Raw genomic sequence first — 21,795 nt, forward strand, 5'->3', positions numbered from 1 at the left:
TTTAGAAAACACGGGCAGGACATATCTCCAACAGGTTTGGGTTACCTTCTGCATGTGTGAGTAGAGCTGGGAAAGGTGAATACTAAACATAGGGGAATCTACCAGGGGAGTGGCAAGAGCTCAAAGTTATCCTGGGGCAGGGGATAACCCGGGGCCTAGCAACGTGACCCGCAGCAGCATGAGGCTCACCCAAAACAGGGCCTGGAATATAAATCTCTACGCACTCAAGGCCTATGAACCGGGCTGGCAAGATGCATTACTTCAGTTAACCTTTGCAACGTGCAAGGCCAGTATCATTTATCACCCTGCCACTTTGGTAGTAGGTTCAGCTGGGGCTGGGGTCGCATCGCACGCAAAGGAGCCAGGCCTCCATTGGAAGCCTACGAGCCCCCCAAGTCCTCAGTGTTTGCAAGCGCCCACAGGCGGTCAACCTGGCTTTCAGAGCACAGCATCTGGAGGTTTCGGGGGGACGAGATCAGCTTCTAGAGGGGCCTGAATATTAAGGTGAAAAGCCCACCAAGTTCTCCAAAGACCCGAGCGCGTGCTGCCTTCCCGGACCTTCACCATCAACCGAAGCGCTCGAGAAAACTCGTCCCCGAGCGTCCATTTCTAGGTGAGAGCGGGGGTGCGCGTGCGCACTTGGCGGCCGTCCGAGAGCCGGGACGCGGGCGCCCAACGGTCCAGAGCGCTCGTCGGGCGTCCTGGTGGCGCGCGCGGGAGGGAGACCGGGTGGGAGACGGCGGGGGGAGCGCAGGAAAGGCAGGGAGGGGGGCAAGGGAGAAATGCGGCAGCCGATCGTCACCACGGGAGAGTTAGTACTTTACAGCTGTAAAACTGGTCTTTGAGGTACAATTCGCGCAACGCAAAATCGACCTTTTAAAAGCGCACAGTTCGGGCGACACCACGCCAAGGGTTGCGATCCCCTTACCGGTCACAAAAAGACAAAAAAAAAAAAAAAAAAAAAAAAAAGCGCACAGTTCGGTGGCACTTAGTACGTTCACAAGGGTGTGCACCCATCACCACTGTCTAAGCCATACCATTTTCATCATCCGAAAAGGAGACCTCTCCACCCCCTCCCTCCTTCCCCTGCTCCAGGCAAGCAGTGATTTCTACCGATTTGCCTTTTGGGGACATTTCATATACATGCTGTAAATGGAATCACACAGTGTGACCTTTGGTATCTGGTTTCTTTCACTCAGCATAATGTTTGCAAGGTTCATCCATGTTGTAGACTGTCAGTGTGTCATTCCTTTTCACGACTGCAGAATGTTCTATTGTCTGGACATACCACCTCAGTTCATCTATTCAAGAGCTGCTGGACACTGGGTTGTTTCTTTAGTCATTTACATGTAGAGAGAGTTTATTCTTTGCCAGGCAGCACCTGGCTAAGGTACTCACCGCATGTCACAGATAAAGCGATAGTGTCAAGGATTTGCCCAAAATCATGTGCTAGCAATTGGGGGAGCAACTTTAACCCAGGCATTCAGACTTGGGAGGTAATAGATTGACATGAGAGAACATTAGAAAGATGCACAAGGGTATTCAGTGGAAATTCACCATTTTCCCCATTTCTCAACCACCCAGTTCCCTCCTCCCTGAGAGACATCTACTTTTGCTACTTTTTCGATCCTTCCAGAGAACTTATTTATTTGTACCCCAACATGATGTATGTATCCCAATGTATTGAATAATGTGTCCCACTGATGTGAAGTGTCATTTTTGTGTTATCCTAAATTTCTATGTTTATTTGCACTACCCTTTTCAGAACTGTCCTGGCTTTATTTGCCTTTTATATTTGCCATTTCTCTAGAATCATTTCTATCTTCTTTTCCATTTTCAAATATATATATAAATTTTTATTTACTCTTGTGTTTCTTTTAGTTTGGTCTTTATTTCTAAATTTATTTTTATTTTTAATTCTGTTCTGAGTTCTCTCAGGTCTTTCAATTCTGATTTATGTCATTCCTTCATATTCTTTATTGTGATACAATACACATAATGTAAAATTTACCATTTTAACTATTTTTAAATGTACAATTCAGTGACAAGTCGATTTATAATTTTGTTCCACCATTACCGCTGTCCATCTCCAGAACATTTTCATGATCCGGAAGAGAAACTCTGCACCCACTAAATAATATTTCCCCCTATCCCCTCCATGTTCTTTCATCTTTTGGACGCTTTTCCTAATGTCTCTTACCTAGTTTCAAAGAGCGGGTTACCGTTGTGACCTGTTTTGGGGGCCTGTCTTTTCTGACTTGCATTGTATGAGAGAATGCTATTCTGGCCCTTATTCTCTTTTTTCTTGAATACCTTTGTATGGAACTTGATCTCAATCCTTTTCCGTTATTCATTTTTAGGCGAAGTTAGGTTTTCTGCACTTTGAAAAGGAAGTGTGGTTGTGGATAAGTTTTCTAACTTCCTAACTTCTCTTTCTTACTTCAATAGTACTCTAAAACATGGTGGCTTGCATTCTGAAATGTCTGGACTCTGTCCCCCTCCTCAACATTTATCCTTTGTGTCTGTTGTTCCTCTCAGCAGTTTCTCCTCTGTGTCGGGCCACATCCTGAAAAGGGGCCTGGCTGCAGTAGAAGGGCTAGACTGCATCAGCCCTTCAGATTCTATCAAGGGCCGCTTTACACTTACTCACGTCAGGTCTGGGCAAAAAGCCCTGCACTTTCAGCCTGCTGTGCTCGAATTGGTCCACGTGCTTTCCAGTAACATCTGCTGGCAGTTTGGAGGCCTCCTGTCTGCCACCCCCTCTTTCGCAGATGCTGATAGCAGGTACGTCTGGTGCCTATCGGTGGTGGTTTTTCCCACCCTCTTGTTCTGGGGATCATAGGGAAAACTTTGTCCTCTAGTTTTGTGTGTACATGTTACTCATAGGTTTTTGAGGTTATTTGGTCTATTTCCATGAGAGAATTTGGGGAGACTCAAAAACTACACTGTTGCCTGCATCTTTCTGAAATTCTGCTCAATCTTGTTTTTCATATTTTTTTTCTAAGGGATGACCGGTAAGGGGATCTTAGGCCTTGACCTGGTGTTGTCAGCACCCTGCTCTCTGAAGTGAGCTAACCGGCCATCCCTATGTAGGGATCCGAGACCTTGGCCTTGGTGTTATCAGCACCACACTCTCCCAAGTGAGCCACGGGACGGCCCCCATAATTTCGAAATATTTTGGTACCCGTGATGCAACTTGTGTGCAGTTTGGGATATTTTTGATTGCAAGCAACAGAAATAGGCACTGAATAACTATACTAAAAAGTAAGCTATTAGGAGAATTTGGGGTAACGTATCAGTCAGGGTTCAGTCAGAGACGCAGAACCAGGAGAGAAGCAAAGGACCGGGGATTTGTCACAGGGATTTGATCTTGCCCAGCTGTGGGAGCTGGTGAAGTAGTCTCTGTAAGGCTCTCGTTCTGAGGTCTGAGGCTGGAGCTTGTAGTCAGTGGGGCAGTTGGGGAGGGGCGGTGGGTGTAAAGTGGGGAGAGCAAGAACACGCTGGAACCCACCAGCTGAAGACCAAAAGGACAGACTGAAACTGTGCCTCTGGCCTTGGTGGCTTGCGTGTCCTGCAGAAGTCAGGATCCTTCATCACAGAGCTAAACACGCATACCTGGCTCAGAAGTCAGAGGAGCTGAAGGAGGGGTCTGGGAAAGGTAGAGCAGTGCGGATCTGGTAGTTGTGAACATTTAATGAGCAAATACATGTACGGGGCTTAGAACTGTGTTTGGCACACTCTCTGTGCTCAACACAAATTTAGTGATTATTTCCCCACACTGCTTCAGGATTTGTGGAAATGTGAGACACAGTCTCAGATCTTTAAGTACTTAAAATATAGTGAAAGAGACAAGATCAACATATGAAAACAAGAGCCAACAACATTGGCATTCACTGTTAAATTGTGCGATTCCACCCTGCGTAGGAATCGAGAAGAGGGCAGAGCAGTGCAGGAGGCTGGAACTAAGGAAGGCTTGACACAAGAGCTTGCCATGGTCTTGAGGGATGTGTGGACAGGCAGGGGAGATCGCCTGGAGTGAAGATGGTGGTGATGGGAGAATGTGTAGCATGCCGGGGAGAAAGAAGGCCCAGCAGAACAGAAAGCACACTGAGCACAGAGGCAGAGGCTGTGGCTGTGTTAGTAACGCCTTCCCGGGTTCAAGACACGTGGGCCCGATTCCACTCGGTAATACAAAAACGGGAGGTGTGTGATGAGGCACAGGGATAAATTCGTACTGGCCTGGCTGAGCCAAAGGCACAAAGCTCAAACTATGCCGCCAGGGCAGCGTCTCTCAGAGTCCTGGCCCTCTTTCCTCTGGGTCAACTGCGTTCTCAGGCAGGCTCTCCCACATGGGGACAAAAGGGACCAGGCATATATCATCCCAGCTGAGCAACCCTAATGGCCTGAGAGCACTTTTTCCCCAACAGCTACAGAAAAAGTCTCAGGACAGAGGCCCCTTGGGCTGGCTGGGCCATAGGTCCATCCCTGAGCTGATCGTAAAGGTCAGGGAGAATGAGTGCTCCCATTACTCAGGCCCAATCCTCTGCCTGCAAATTCCAGACAACACGGGAGCAGTGGGGTGGTTCCCACAGCCAACTCTAGCTGAGCAGGCAGCACAGCAGGGGCCTTCAGAGGGCTCCGTCCCAGTCCTGCCCCTCATGAGCTCGAGGGCCTTGGACACGTCGTCAGCCTCTGCAGGCCTGTCCCTGTAACCTGTGAGATGGGCAGTAGAGAATCTGCCAGTCTAAGGGGTATGGTATGCATAAGCCCCTCAAAGGCAGATACAGCCTCCCTCAAATCTAAAGGTCCATGGTTAAGAGGAGACCAGCCTGATAAGAGAGAAGAATTAAAGGAAGTACATGGGAAAGAAAGTTCCCAGCATGAGTGTGAACAGTAACCACAGTCCTTAACGGCAGGGGACTATGCACCCACGAGGTGCTGCGAGGCAATTATTCGATGGTGGATATTAGGGCATACATTGCCAAGAAATAAACAACTTGCAAAAGAGTCAACACGGTAAAAACTGTGGGCCTCAGCCGACAGAGACTCTCATCATTAAACAGCAGGGGAGAACAGGCTCCAGTTGTGGGCCCTGGGGCCTCCCTGTCCTCACGGTTCTGTTATGGGCAACCTGGTAAAGTGAAGAAAAAAATGGGACATGTTAATTAGTCCAACCTGCATTGGGAGAGGCCGGTCTGAACAGGGCTGGTCCCTTAGGCTGGTCTGTAAAGCACAAGCCCTAGTGTGGCCTGAGTCAGGTGACCCTGGTGCTGGTCTCCAGGGAGGGGCGATTTCTGAAGTCAAGGTGGAAGAGAATAGAAGCCCAATGAGTCATACCCCCCCAGCAGTAGCCGTGAGGAGTGCTCAGCACACAGCAGGCAAAGCCTCCAAGAGAAGCCATTCAGATGCATGTTCTGATGGTGACCCTCACCCAGAGTGACTACTTGTCCTGGGGTGATGCTGGTCTTTCAGTGCAAAGACCAGAGAAAAATGCCATTGAAACCAGGATGAGTTGGTTTCACCCAATGCGCTGAGTTGTCCTCCGACCTCTGGGGAGCCTACGAGGGGAGGCCCACAAGTGTGGGGGAGGTGAGGGGGGAGGAAATGGGGCCAATCTGGACCTTGCCTGCCCACGCTTTGGGGGCATTAGATAAGGAGAGAAGCCAAGTTGTCTGCCCTCTAGTGGTTCGTCATGTACTCCAAAGCAGGTGACACTATCTTTGCCATCAAATACGGAAGACTTGCAAGCTAAGAGAGATAAAAGTTCTACAGCACATTAGAGGGGAAGAAAGAATGCTGCCCTCTGATCATGGCCTGAAAAGCAGGGGCTCCCAACGAAGTTAAGGAGGAAAAGCAATAATGAAATGTTGTGATGGAGGGAGAGGTGGAGGCTCTGGCCTCTTCTTTCAGGCACAGAGCTTGTCATACTACTATACTCAATAAATTCAGAGTCAGGTAACTGATAATCTGCTGTGCACCAGAGGAATTACCATACCCTTTTGTATTCATTACAGCTTTGGAAAGCAAAGTTTATTATCCCCATTCTACTGATGGGAAAACCAAGGCTCAGAGCAGGTAAGTGAATTGCCTGAAGGAACGGAGCTAGAATGTAGAAGGTCCAGGATCCCTGCAGTTCCGGTTCCATATCTGGTGTTTCTTCTACAGCAGGCTAAGTGACTCAGGTATTGATGATGCATTCCTCATACAGAGATCCCCTGGGTTTGATTGACTTCGGCAAATTTTGCCAACTTGGTTCCCTTTTGACAAGTTCTACAGGACATTATAGAGATTAAGAAGGAATTTTGTTTGCTGTCTTTATTTACCAGAAAAAAGTAGGATTTGGTTTGGGAATCAGAACTTACCTGTCAGGCACTGTCTGCAACACCTGTCACCAGTAGTGTGGGTGTTCCTGCGTGGAGTAGGAGAGGGCCCTGGGAAAGTAGGTGAGGGGCCATTACAATGGGCTGGCCCGAAGGATCCTGCGAGGGGAACATGAGGAGAATCACTCTTGCCTGGTACCTCACCAGGGACAGGAGCAGACTCAACTGCCAATAATGGCCCTTCATCGTTGGAAGCCTATAGTCATCACATTTATTCAACTGCACATATGGATCGTTAGGCTAAACAAATCATAACTTAGAACAATAACCTCTCAATTATGCTCCTGGTATTCATCCTGTAATCCAATGGTCGAATTGAAAAAGTGTATATAGTCAAACCAATACGAAGTACATTGATTTGATAGGAGTTTTGGATTACTAATTCGATAATTTTTTATTCCATAGAACTGTTATGTTTCTCATCAGATAGGCCTTCTCTTAAAGTGGGCTGAAGGGTTATTCTGGAAAATTCTTGAGACTGATGTAAAAACTGCTTTAAGTACAAGAAGCTATGTGGATGCTGTGAGAAGCCATTTGGCTTTCTGTATGCACTGGACTGTGAGAGTGTGTGTGTGCGTGTGTGTGCACTCCCGTGCATATGTGTATTTGTACAGACTGGTTTCCTTAAGTGATCTGAGCCAAAGGTGAAAGTTTAACATTTGTTCTATTAGTCCTGTGGACTGCGGACACCATTTGGGAAAGAGGGGGTGGGGAGTTAGTGTACAAGGCCACATTCCTCGTTGCACTGACCATCCAAGAAGGACGGCTGACTCGGGAATGGGCAAGGGCACGGTGGTGACAGTCCATAGCACATGATGGGGCTCACAGCAAGCACGCAGCAAGACTGGTTTATTGGTGAAATGGTTTAAAGGAGCACTGTGTCATTGAGGAATTGCATGCAGCTGCATGTGACAGGGATCTAGAAATTAATGGGTTTCTACTCTCATGGTATGAAAGTCAAGAGGTATGTGGTCTAAAGTTGTATAGTGGCTCTCCCTGATTCAGCCTCCTCATTCTTTCTTCTCCACATCACTAGGGCATGGTTTCTGCCCTCAAGATCACTTCATCGTCTAAGGTGGCCGCTGGAACACCAGCCATCAAACCACTATGCAGGTTTGAAGAAGGAATAATGGTAGAAGGGCAGAAAATGGCATATCTCCCAATAAGCAGTACCCCAGGATGCCCCAATAATGCCTGCACTCACACTGCAGTTGCCAGCAGAGAGTCCCGTGGCCACACTTAGCTCAAAGTGAGGCTATGAAATGTTGTCTTTGGCTAGGCATGGGCACCACTCTCAGACAATATAGGGATTATCTTACTAAGGAAAATGGATATTAAGTCAGCATTAGTAGTCTCGATCCCAAATACATTACATTAGCATGGCTTTTGGGGGAGACAAGTTGGCAACATCCATCAAAGTGTTAAATATTCACACCCTTGAAACCAATGAATTTATTTTTAGAGATCCTTTCTATAGATTGACTCACACGTGTACACACATGCACATATGTATGTTTATTACAGCACAGCAGTGTTTATAATATCCAAAAATTGGAAACAACCTAAATGATTAGCATAGCCAAATTGTTCAATAAACTGTGATATATAACCACGGAATACTATTCAGGTATGAATAAAGAATGAGGTGACTATAAGTCCTGAGATGCAGTATGCTACATTATTGAACAAAAAAGGAATTTGCAGAGTGATAAGTATAATATTATACCATTAATACAATTTTATGACACATCCCTGGCAATGCATCAGAATCTTTGGAGAGAGAGAAATGAGCCTGTGTGATCTGAAAGAGCTCCCAGAAACTCTTTAAAAGAGAGCATCATAGTTAATGACCATGACATAAACCCCCGGTACAAATTAATAAATGAAGGCTATGGTCAGAGAAAGTGGTTCCAATCTGGTTTTTAGAAGGGTTCTGCTTTGGGGCCGGCCCATGGCTCACTTGGGACAGTGTGGTGCTGATAACACCAAGGCCATGGGTTCGATCCCTACATAGGGATGGCTGGTTAGATCAGTTGGGAAAGTGTGGTGCTGACAACACCAAGCCAAGGGTTAAGATCCCCTTACCGGTCATCTCTAAGGAGGGAAAAAAAAAAAAATGGTATCTGGTTGAATGGTGAACAAGATAGTACTCTGAAGTAATACTCCACTACAATGGCATTAAATTCATATTATAACATGTTTTTCAATACATTGCGCCCCACAAGAAACAAAAGGAATTTTAAATGACAATAAAACAACAGCACGCGAACATGCACAGTGAAGTAATGCTAGAATCGAGAGAGGTAAGCAACCACAAAGCTTGAAGAATAAATGCCAATGTCAGCCATAAGTGCAGAAATAGGAACTTAAGCTCTGAGCCTGCCACCAGGGCCTTTGACCGCATTAAGGAACCTAAAGCTATCCTTTGTTGGTAGTACACGTCACTCCAGGAATAAGTCAATGAAAATCCCTTTTGGAGAAAGGTGTCATTAATTCAAAGATTCAGGATTCCCATAGATTATGTAAAACCAAATGAAAGATCACAATAAAAAATCACCAGACACACAAGGAAACATGACAATGATTATATCAGTTAGGTCTGTGTTTACATTCACATGGCAGAAAAAAACAAATAATGGTGGCTTAGATGTACACGGTTTCATTTGTTTTCATGTAAAAGGAGTCAGGAAGTATCCAGGTATCCAGGGCAAGTTCATCACAAAGTTTTCAGGGACTTATTTCCATACAGTTCACAAATCCTCCCAGATCAACGTTAGGACCCTTGTTCTTGTGATCCAACATGGTGGCTAGTTTTCCAGATGTCCATATCCAGATCAGCTGTGGAAGGAAAGGGATGAAGAGCCTATTTTCTGTATAAATATATTCTGGAACTTGCATTCAGTACCTCAATTTACAACTCATTGGCAAAATTTTAATCCCAATGGTCATATGTAGATGTCCAAAAAATGGTAATTTTAACTAGTCAGCAGTAAGTCTGACTAAACATTAGTATTTTCATTCCTAGGAAGAGAAGGGTGGAATGGATACTTGTTGGCAACCAGCAGTCTTTGACACAAGGAGTGTGTGCTGGGCCAAATAATGGACCCCCAAATTAGCCAGGTCCTAATCCCTGGGTCCTGTGAATGTCACCTTATACGACAAGAGCAACTTTGCAGATGTGACTAAGTTAAGGATCTGGAGGTGGGGAGATTATCCAGATGGGTCCTAGATATAGTCACAAATGTCCTTACAAGAGGGAAGAAGAGGAGACATGACTAAATGAGTAGGAGATGTGATGATGAAAACAAGAAGTTGGGGCATGAAGTGATATAAGGAAGGGGCCATGAGCCAAGGATCGAGGGCAGCCTCTAGGAGCTAGAAAGGGCAAGCAAACAGACTGTCCCCTCCAGCCTCCAGAGGGACCAGCCCTTCCAATACCTTGACTTTGACTCAGTGCTTTTGGACTTCTGGCTTCCAGAACTATATGAGGATAAGTTTGTGTTGTCTTCAGTCACCAATTTTGTGGTAATTGGCTATAGCTGTCATAGAAAACTAATACATGTGGAGAGTCAGCAGAAAACAAAAACAGATATAGAATGCTCCCCCCACCCACCGCACCTCCCCGGAGAGACTCAGACGCTGTAATTATCAGACACTAAACATTTTAAAGAAAATATAAAGATAACTCAAAGATAAAAAATATTCACTTAAAAAATATGCATAAAAGAGACTATAAAAAATGACCTGGAAAATCAGAAATAAAGCCTATATTCTGACTTGAAATGAAATGAAAACTTATATTTAGATATTAATAACACAATGGATGGGTTAAACAATAGGTTAGAAACAGCTGAAAAGAGAATTAGTGAACTATGGAAAAGAGCTGGAGAAACTATTCATAGTATTGAATGGAGACATGGGAAAATGGAAAGTATGACAGAGAAGTTGAGCAGTATGGAAGACAGAATGAACTCATGGAGGAAAGACAATATTTGAAGTGATTGTGGATTAGAATTTTCCAAATACGATGAAAGCCATGAATTCACAGCTATAGGGAGACCCACATATACTAAGCAGACCAAAAACTTCCACATCTAGACATGTCTTTACATGATACTACAAAATACCAAAGACCGAGAGAAGTAGTAAGAATAGTCAGAGAGAAAGTATCACCTACGAAAAGACATGTTGGTTGACAATAGACTTCGCAACAACAAGGGAAACCCGGACAACAGAATAATATATTCAGACTGATTAACATATTGTCAAAATAGAGTTTTGTCCCTGGAAAGGTATTTTTTCCAAGAACAAGGGCTAAAGAAAGACATCTTCAGAGAAGCAAACAATGAGAGAATTTACAACCAATGGTATTTAACTAAATGAACTTCTAAAAGATATAATTCAAGAAGAAGAAAAATTATCCCAGTAGAAAGGTCAGAAATATAAGCAGGAATGAAAAATAGAAATAGCTGACAAACATGAAGGTTAAACTGAAGTAAATGTAAACAAACATTGTCTGAATATGATTTATAACAAAAATAATAATAACGTACCAGTACAAATTGAAACCAAATTAGGTACCATTTTACACCCACTAACTTAGCAAGCACTAAGAAGCCTGACAATACCTACTGCTGGGCAAGATGTGGAAAAACAAGGACTGCAACACATGGCTGAAGGGGGTGAACTGGCACAAGTGCTGTGGAAAACAATCTGATACCGTCTCATAGAATCCACTCGCTCTATCGCCCTGCAATACCCTAGAGAAAATCTTGCACTTGTAGGCCTGGTGACAAGTTCAAGAATGTTTATAGCAGCATTGTTTGTAACAGCAAAAACTGGAAACAGCCAAAATGATCCTTAATAGGAGCATATACAAATATATAAATTGTGGCCTATTTATACAGATGGAGCCCAACAGGAGAAATGATGGAAGTACAGCTAACTGATGACAATGTAGATGGATTTCACAAACAGAGCGTTGAATACAAAAAGGGTAAGTCACAGAGATTGCATATAGAAGATTGACCCCATTTCTTAAAAGCCCAAAAGCCAAATTAAAACTATAATTTTAAGGATATTTACCTATATGGTAAAAGCTATTTTATAAAATCAAGTGAATAATAAACACAAACTCCAGGATGATGGTTTCTGCTGGGGGAAGAAAGGAGATGGGATGCATAGAAAGAAGCATGTAGGTCACTTCGAAGATATTGTTAGGGACAGCTGAGTTGCATGTGTCTTCACGGGTGTTCATATTGTTAATATGCTCTGTAACATATATGTTTTACTTACATATACATTGTATATGTCAAGTATTACATAATCACACACAAAAAATAGTGTGGATTGTGAGGCTGGCTTCCACATCAAATTGTCTGGGTTTCAATCCTGGCATTACGCCTTCACTGATGGTGTAACTTTGGGTAAATCACTTACCCCCTTTAAGCCTCAGTATTTTCATCCTTAAAATGGGGGCAATAATAGTTCCTATTTCATAGAGTTGTTATGAGGCTTATAGAAGATAATGCACATAGAGCACACAGTACGTGCTCAGTAAATGTAAGGAGCAATTATTACTATCACTTTTACTTCTGGACTTACTCTCCCACTGGTCACTCCTCAATCAAGGCCATTGATTAGCATCTGTCAGAATGTCAATCCACTCATCTTCATCTCCAACTCCCCGGTGTACCTCACTTTTTTTTGCCTTCAGCCTTACCTTTTCCCCTCCACTCCCACCCCCCAAATAACCTCACGAGTAGCATGACAAGCACCCAGGGCCTCTCTGACAAAGCACTTAAAAGCACAGATATGGATGCCAAGAAGGGGATCCTCAGCATGAAGCGACCAAATCTTCCTTGCTTTAGGGCCTGGCAGATGTGGCTTTTGCTTCAGACTGTGTCTGGATGGTTTTCTTTGGTCCTCCACGAAACTCTGAGTAAGTGGTGTCTAAGTGATGCTTCCATAGGGCTCCAGCAGGGACATTCAAGCCTGATGAAACTGAACCAAGAGACGTCCCTCTAGGAAGATTTGGATGCTCAAGGGGTCTGAATGGGTTGTGAAAATGCCTCCTCTGGAACTGAGGTTCCCAAGGAACAATGGCTGAACAATTGGTTAAGGCATTCTGGCAAACTCTCCAAGAATCCTGGCAGCAAAATCTTGTGCCCTCGAGAATGGAGAAAAATAAATACAAAGTCGCCTCTCATCCCACTTTTCTTCTTTTTTTTAGAGCCCGTACAGCATAGCCTGATGTCCTCGGGCTCAGGAACTGGGTGTTTTGCAGCATGTTTGGGAGTGCTTCCTTTTGTGTGCTCCAGAATTGCAGTTGCCTTACTTGGCTGGAAACAAAGACATACAGAGAAGCTCATATCTAGCTGCCTTCACTCTCCTCCAAAGCCCTAGCTCCCAGTACGTACAATCCACAGTGTGACGCCTAATGTGGTTCTTCTGTGCATTGCTGCTGGCTCCCATCCTGTCCTCGGGCTTATGTCTTCTCTGCCTGCTGTCATTGGGTCATGTAATGCACAGATCTGTGTCCCCCTGAAAAAGATATGTTGTAGTCCGAACACTCGGTACCTCGGGATGTGACCTATTTGGAAGTAGAGCCATGATGGGGTAATCAAGTTAAAATGAGGTCACTAGGCTGGCCTCTAATCCCATATGACCGGTGTCCCTCTACAAAGGGGAAATGTGTACACAGAAACAGACAAGCACAGAGGGGAGACAATGTGAAGACAGACAGGAGGAAGACTGCCCTGTGATTATGGAGGAAGGGATGAATGCCTAAGGCTCCCAGAAGCTAGGAAAGATGCAGATATGTCCTATCCCCAGCATCTGCACAGTGAGCACAGCACTGCCTACTACCTCTGTTTGGACTTCTGGCCCCCAGAACTGTGAGACAACACATTTCTGTTGTTTGAAGCTATCCAGTTTGTGGCACTTTGTTATAGCAGCCCTAGGAAACTAATACAGAACTCCATTTGCAGGTATTTAGATTCCTGTGCCAGTGCTACAAATCATAACATGGCAGGGTTAGGAGGTAGGTCAGATCTGAAATTTGATAACTCAGTCACAATGATGCTGGTGACGATGATGATAAAACAACCTCATAACCCTTACTGAGCATTTGCAAATACCGCTGTGCTAAGGGATTTTGCCTGAACTACATGTATTAGGGATCTCTAGAGAAACAGACCAACAGGATGGATGTATATTATATACGTACAATACATATTATGTATATAATATATGATATAAACAAAATATATTATGTGCAAGTGTACTTCAACAAGTTCAGGGAAAGATAGAACTGAAAGATAATACAAATCTTTCCGTGAACTTGTTGACATACCCTTCAATAGTATACGTATTACAGTATATGAATCAGTCAATCCTCACAATCCTATGAGTTAGGTACTATCAACAGCCCTATTTTGTGCATGAGGAAACAAAGGCCAAACGTTTAAGTAGCTTGCCTGAGGCCACCCAGCTCTAAAGCGGTCAAGCCGAGATTCAAACCAGCAAATCTGGCATCAGCGCTCATATTCCTGGCCCAGTACGGTGTGAGCACCATCAAAGGTGTTGGATTGCACTTGGTCTTTTTCTCAAGATCTGGAGTGGGGCCCAGAAGTCTGCATTTTTAACCAAGTGGTTCTATAGGGTGTTTGCAAAGCAGGGAATTAGAGGATAAACTTATTCTTAAGCGGTGTGTTAAAAATGACCTTTTCAAACACTGGGCTAAAAGTGTTTTTAGATGAAATAATCTCTAAATTAAAGCAAAGGATCCAATTGTTAATCTGAAAAACAATCAATTAATACATTTCAGAAAGTCTGAAGGGTATTCAGAAGGTCTGGAAAACGTGGAAAATAGAGTACCTTTCTCAAATTAAAAATAGTCCCATTGCTGTATGTTTAGACATATTTCACCTGAAAACATACTCAGCCTATTCTCTGAAGAACGAACTAACATATTGTTTACAAGCTTACCCTGTTATTCCCAGTTTGCAGACACCTTGTATTTCATGTGCTCTCAGTCCACACCCTTCGAGAAATGTTGCATTGATTTTCATTCCCTCATGGCCCAGTCTACAAGTGGAGCCCCGGGAGTGAGGCTGCCCACTCCTAGGCCTGTTGTTTCAGAGGATGAGGGAGAACCCCAAAGGGGAGACCCTGGAACAAGATAAAACGTGATCGACTGTGCTGCTAAATGGAATCGAGAGTATCTCGATTACTCTTTATGTAGGAGGAGAATTAATTACTACCTGACCCAGATTTCATTTTTCCCTGTCCCCGCACCCAGCTCCACGTTTTCTTATTACCTTCTAAGATACTCTAAATACTATAGCTATATACTTGTTTTTTCGTTCTATTTAGTGAGCTCCACAAAGCAGGGATCTTGGTCTTTTTGGTTTGCTCATGTATCATAAGTGACCAGAACAAGGCTGCCACATAGTAAGCACTCAATAAATAGGTGTTGAATGAATAAACAGACGAGCAGTTTGTGTATTCCAAGGAGCGCAAACCCAGGGAGGAGGCACATTTACTGGGAAGGTAGCAAAGTCCTTCCCTCACTTGCACAGACCCCTTCCAAAGAATCCTACTTTGGATTGTCAATTTTCTATTCATAAAGATGGTCTGCCAATTCTACATGCTTCCAGTTCACAAAACCTGGATAGGTTGGCAGGGTCTCATAAAATCAAACATAGAGCAACCATATGACCTAGCAATTACACTCCTAGCTACGTAGCTAAAAGAAATGGAAGCAAGGATTGAAACAAATATTTGTACACCACTGTTCACAGCAGCGTTATTCACAGTCGCCAAAAGGTGGAAACAAGTCTACTGCCCATCAATAGATGAACGGATAAATAAAATATGTTATACGCACACAATGGAATACTATCCAGCCATGAAAAGGAACATTTCATACATGCTACAACTTGAATAAATCTTAGAAACACATCTACTGAAAGAAGCCAGACACACAAGAGAAAATAGTGTATGATTCCACTTCCATGAGGTACCTAGAACAGGCAAATTCATAGAGAGCAAAAGTAGACTAGAGGATACCAGGGCCTAGGGAGAAGGGAGAACGACTGTTTGATGGTTACAGAGCTTTTGTCAGGGATGGTGAAAAAGTACTGAGTATAGACAGTAGTGATGGTTACACAACATTGTGAATGGTTTTAATGCCAATGAATGGTACCCTTATGAACGTCTAAAATGATAAATATCATTATGGATACTTTACCACAATAAAAAAGGACAAGAGAGACAATGAACTCAAGTTTTAATACTTCCTTTTTTGAGTTTCGGTTTTATCAATAACAGCAAAAACTGTTAATTGTAATCATCTATCTTCTGTCTTTAGTGCAGGATAAGTACCCAACAGGAGACATTAATACTGCTGCTATTTCATCAGCATAGGATTATTGTGAAGATTACCTAAATTAATACTTGTGAAAGTACTTTTTAAATGGCAAACTGCTATACAAATACAAGTGCTAAGAAACATTAGGTGTTACTGTTCCAAAGGCCATGAAACTGGTCAGGAGGATAATTCTTTCCCACTGATACGCCACATGGGGCCAGCAGAATACATAGGTTTCCTTATTATATGAAAAGATATTAGGAAATGAAAGCATAAAATTTAGAGGACAAGTGTCTTTTATTTACCATGAAGCTTACACATGCTCAGGCAACTGCTTGAAATAAGTGCTAAAGACATACAACGTATTCTTTTCTTTCCTTTCAGGCCACTACTAGTCTTACTAAATCTACTGCATTTTCAAAATAATGAATGTGGACGCTAATATAATTTCTTAACCACACCCACAGCCTACTGACAAATATTATAGCTCAATTCACGTCTCCATTCTCATTTAAGTCAGCAATTAAAAATATTTAATTAAGGAAACCATCTGGTTCCCTTATTAAAATTATTACCCAGGAAAGAAGGCCGGCCTTAACATTAGCACAAGATGACAACTTCTGAATTATTGCTGAATTACCATGAACTTTTTTAGTATTAGAATGAAGAAAGTTCTTTTCAATGAAGGGTTCTGTTTACCTCTGGCTTGTAATACCGTTGAGTATACGTTAAATCAATTATCAGTCCTAGTTCTTCATTTGGTTCTCGGGTTTTGTTAAAACGATTCAAAGGGGAAAAGTGTTCTTCTGGAGCAAGTTTCTCTTCAAAACTCTGTCGAAGAGAACGAAATAAGAAAGAGCAAATGTGTGCTTAAAATCCTGTGTTATATTATACATGTATTCAAGCCCTGTGATGCTAACTTACAATGGGTTTTGAAGGAAAGTTTCTACTCTTCTGGAATGAAGAAGCTACATAACAATCCTTTCATCCAGTAAGACCAGAAGGAAGAAAATAAGCTCAATTCTATGCAGTTATTTCTATGCTTATTTATTTCCTGTTGGTCTCCTAACCAGACTGTAAATTCCCAGAAGGCAAGAATCACACTGACTTTGTTCACCACTGTATGTCCAGCTAACAACTGGACTGCCCATCATATCGAGTGCTTCTAAATATTTCTTAAATGTCTACATGTATGAAGGATGGCTTTTATTGCGAAATATTCTTTTGTATATGTGGCTTATTTTTGGACTTTGTACTCTGTTCTATGGATCTGTCTGGCTATTCAAGGGCCAGCAACATCACTTTTTTTTTTTTTAATTAATAGACTTTAGTGTTTAGAGCAGTTTTAGGTTCACAGCAAAACTCAGCCAAAGGACAGACTGTACTTTCCCTCCGGGACCATCAACATTTCACCCAGGGTGGTCCGTTTGTTACAATCGATGAACCAACTCTGACACATCACTATCAACCAAAGCGCATAGTTTATATTACCTAAGGTTCACTCCGTGTTATATATTCTATGGGTTTTGACCAATACAGGTGGTCTTCAAAAAATTCATGGAAGGATTCACATTACCTTTTAATTCAACTTTTTCACCATCTTATCGAAGTATGCTCTTTTACAATGACACGTATCCACCCTTCCTCTTTGTATCACACACAGTAGTTTCACTGCCCTGAAAATCCCCTGTGCTTCAACAACACACTTTTAATATGATTTAATATCTGGTAGGGCTAGAGGACTCCCCACTCCACCTCCATTATTCTTTTTCAGACTTTTCCTGGCTATTGATGTTTATTTTTCTATGAGTTTAAGAACCTGCCTAACTCAGAACATTCCTATTGACATGATGTTATACTTATAAATTAACTTGGGAAGACTTCTCAGATTTGACGGTGAGTCTTCCACATCATATTGTAAAAGTTCTGAAGAGTAAATTGCTTAAAAGGCCATCTCTTCAGCCTGTTTCTTGCATAGACGTGGAGCTGATGGATCAATTATCATCTCCATCTATTTGAATAATAACTAACATCAGATAGCTAATTTAAGTCATAAACTCTTTAGTAAGACTTCCTTCATTAACTCTATGTGGAGTCACTTCTCCCTCCTTTGAATTCTTAAGTATTTTTTGCCATAGCATTTATTTGACACTTACATCCTATTTCATACTCTAGTGTGCTTGGGAAGTGACTGTCAAGTATTGAGCCTGTTTTTCCTTGGGTGTCTTCTCTAAGAAACACAAGAAACCAATGCCACATTTCACTGCCACACACGGATAGTTCATCTCCCTAACTCTACTACATGTACAGGAACTACACTGAGAGCAGTTTTACTTCTTCACAATCCCCTCTATGGTACTTTCAACAACCCCAACACTGAAGAAAACAAGTATACACAACTAGAAGAAGCCTTTAATTAAGACATTGGGCAGCAATGATGTGTGGCTGTGGGGAGAAAAAGAAGTGAAGAGTCCTCCGCTTTTCTCTCCTCTTGCCGATGGACTTTCAGGCAAGGGGCTGAGCAGTGACACTTCTGAAAGCACAGGAGTCAATTTTAAGAGGCCATGGAGTAGGAACTTCAAGAGTTAGGACAATAGCATAGACGAGGAGATGTATAGGAAAATATTCACAGTAACTGCAAACGTGGGTAAAGAATCCATTCATTCAACAAAGATTTGTTAAGTTTATCTTACATGTCAAACATTATGCTTGGTGTTGTTGGATGTAGATGTAAATAAGAACCACGTGTTTATCTCTCAAAAACAACTAATTTTGAAGTCTACAGATGCAGAAAAGTTGACAGAGCAGGTGAAAAGGAAGCCTGACCTATGGGTCACAAATTAAATAAATTCCCAAAACATTCAACATGGGCTTTTCCTGATACTAATCCCTGCTATATTGGGCAATTTTAACAAGATATGGAATCTAGATGACAATAATTGTCTTCACCTTCTCTACTCACTTTTTTTATGCATGTGTCAAATGCTTTCCCAACCTATTCCTTTCCTAGTTCAAACAAAAACACAACCTTCGGAGTTTCCATGTTCAAATCGATCTTGCTGATGCAGAGCATTTGTGGTTGTGACAATAGGAGGGAAGGGGTCCTACTGGCATCTAGTAGGTGAGGGTCTTAGATGCTAGACAGCTTGCCAAATTCAGAACAGTCCCACAAATGTGTCCCGCATACAGAATGACTTTTTCGACTGTCCTACTCAACATTAATATGAGTTAAAAGAACTTCATATTTATGTCATCCTTGAACCCAACTCCATTTCACAAATAAACTGAAAGGAGTTTTTGCACATTTTTAACGTGCATAGAATTTCACAAGATAGTAATAACCTTGTCAACCAAGTGAAGACGTACTTTGTTTTGTTTGCAAGTCTACTAAAAGCTGTTCATTGCTATGAAAAGCCCTACGCCTAAGTCAATATAACCCACCTAGAGCAGTCTGCATTTGTAGTTCTTGCACTCACGGTGCAAGCAACTATTTCTTCATGTCTTCTAGCATAGTTGTGTCCAAACATTTACATAGTGAAATACTATTACTTTATTACAAATTAGTTTCCCCAAATTTATTCTATATCTTATAGTGGGGGTGTTACACTGACTTTTTTCTTTCAATCTATGTGTGGAAGTAGATTATATTTTATCTATGAATTTCATTTCAGGAATGGGCATTACAAAGTATCTGCTATAAAAAGGGAAAATGGAGGGTGAGAGGGTTGAGAACCAGTGTTCCACATGGTTAATTCAGATTTCTGAAAGAATACTGAATCAACTTTTGCTTACCTTTTGCAAAGGAACTTGGAAAGCAATGAACCGAGTCCCAGGCATCCGCTGTCCAACTGGGAGATAGTCTTTCCTCCTATTAGATATATATTTTATTAAACAAATTGTATGATAGGCTTGTCTCCCTGCAGAGAATGAAGAATCCTTGAAAATGGGAATCACAGCCCACACAGCATGTCCCCGCTTTTCTCTGTTTTGCATTTTGCTATTCCACTTATTCAATCCCACCTAGTAACAACCCAGACTTTCCTTCTTCCTGTTTCTCCATCTTGAAAACAGATACAAGGCAACAAAACAGTGCGAGATTCCCCCAAATAAAGCATAGTTAAAACCAAAGATGACCAGAACTTCTGTACCCCTGACAAAACTTGGCCCAGTACCAAATGCTAAGAAAGCATTAATTATACATTGACTGAAAGAGTTTAAATTCAGTTCTTTGACTTCACAGTTTATTTTTGGTCTTCACACAACTGATGCCATTAAATTCAACCAGTAGGGAAGTCTGAGTTCCTATTTTAAGAGAAAACTTGATAGAAAGGGCCTGTGAACTCCAGGTGTCACAGTGAAAAATAATATTTGAGTTGACTACTGTGGGATGAGTTTTAATTAACTAGTGTTAATACAGTATATCTGCAGCACAGAAAGTGAGGAGAAGAGTGGAAAGAGATGGGGATGGAAAAGCAGACAGGATCCCAGACCATGCAGAACCTTATATTACAGATATCGAAAAGGAGTTTCTTTCTATTCTTAAAACAATGTTTTTGACGAACGTTTATGAGCAATATTCCGATTACAATTCAATTTCAGTTTTTAACAATTACCTATTAAAAGAAATTTCCTGTGTGAAGAATGTATTGAAAGGAAACAAGTAGATGAATGGACACTAATTAGGACCCAACTGCAATAGGTCAGGCAAAACGTGTGTTGAGGAGCTGATAGAGAGAAGTTGAGAGATTCAAAAGATACTCTGGAAATAGAAGGAGGCATGAGATGAGGGAGAGGAAGGTCTCACGGAGTAAACACAGTTCACTTCACAAAGTCCCCAAATGAACCGTTTGCACGTACAGAGGAAGGTATCTCTGCTGACACCTGCTTGGAAGCAACAGTATGCACTTTGTGTTTCTGGAAACAGTACAAACCTACCTTCCATGTAAGGTCTCAGGGCGGTACTGCTGGGTTCCTTTTCTCAAACTTCTATCTTATTACTCTCTTTCTCTGTGCCAATATAACACAGCTTGGGGAATTGAGGGAGGTTCCATTTTGGTAATTAAGGAGTGTTCCCAACACTAACAGTTCCGCCTTAAAGCAGTCCTTCCGTACTCTCACTGACCAGCAATGGCCGGAGCCTCGCTTTTAAAAGAATGGGGGGTAGGGGGAAATCACAGACACTGTCCCTTTCAGCGACTGCGGGTGGCGCAGCGAGAGGGTCACTGCCTCTAAGGGACAAGGGTCGGAAGGGGCGGATGGGCCGAGCGCGCGGCAGTGACAGTGAGAGGCGGCGACTACAAGACCTGAAGCCCAGGCCGGAAGCTACCGGCTGGAAGGGCCATGCCCAAGCCCCAGCGCGTATTACCTTTCAGGGATGTGGTTTCCAACCGCGCCCTTCTTCTTAGCCGAGGAGCGTCCAGAAAAGTGGCGTCCCAGACCCCAGCCACCCAAGATGCCGCCCACCCGATACCAAGAGGGTCAAAGAGGCCAGTCGGGCGCACTCGGTGACAGAACAAGTTCCCAGAGCGAAGGCGCCTCCGCAGCAAACACGGAGCGCCCAGGCGCCCGCTGCTGCGCATGCGCCACCGCCCGTCTCGCCGGCTTCACCAGGCCGCTTACCGAGGCGCTTGGTTTGTAAACAGGGCTTTGCTGGCTACAGCGCCCTCCTTAGCCGACAGCCGGTACTACAGGTCGATGAGTTCGTGTCTGCGCCCTTCAGAGTTCAAAACAGGACATGGGATGGAAAGTCAAGTCCTCCTGCTACCAATCCCTCGTGTGTTCCCCCAGATGTTTCCAAGTGCTTCCATTCACATTTTGAATATTGTGTCTCTTTACTTTCACACATATGTATATCCCCTATTTTTATACAAAAGCAGCATGCTATGCATATTCAATACATCTTGAACACGGATGATCCCGGTCAATTTGTATGCACCCCATTCAATTTTTTAATGGCCGTACAGCGTTTGATTGATTATAAGTAACATGATTAAAAGTATCATAATTTACTTAACCAGTCTAATATTGGTGGACCTTTAGTTG

At 42.9% G+C, this 21,795-nt stretch overlaps 2 long non-coding RNA genes across 2 annotated transcripts in view; both read right to left on the reverse strand.

The window, feature by feature from the left end:
• Positions 1-21,795, reverse strand: part of LOC134363070 (uncharacterized) — a 72,167-nt gene that overhangs the window by 18,371 nt on the left and 32,001 nt on the right. The gene's annotated exons all lie outside the window — the stretch shown is intronic.
• LOC134362972 (uncharacterized) lies at positions 15,702-21,313 on the reverse strand. The gene is made up of 3 exons (XR_010021670.1): positions 21,119-21,313; positions 19,546-19,621; positions 15,702-16,584 (listed from the first exon to the last, which is right to left on the reverse strand). It is a non-coding gene; the product is annotated as an uncharacterized LOC134362972 (long non-coding RNA).

This window comes from Cynocephalus volans, chromosome 14 (assembly GCF_027409185.1).
Source record: "Cynocephalus volans isolate mCynVol1 chromosome 14, mCynVol1.pri, whole genome shotgun sequence".
Taxonomy (NCBI): domain Eukaryota; kingdom Metazoa; phylum Chordata; class Mammalia; order Dermoptera; family Cynocephalidae; genus Cynocephalus; species Cynocephalus volans.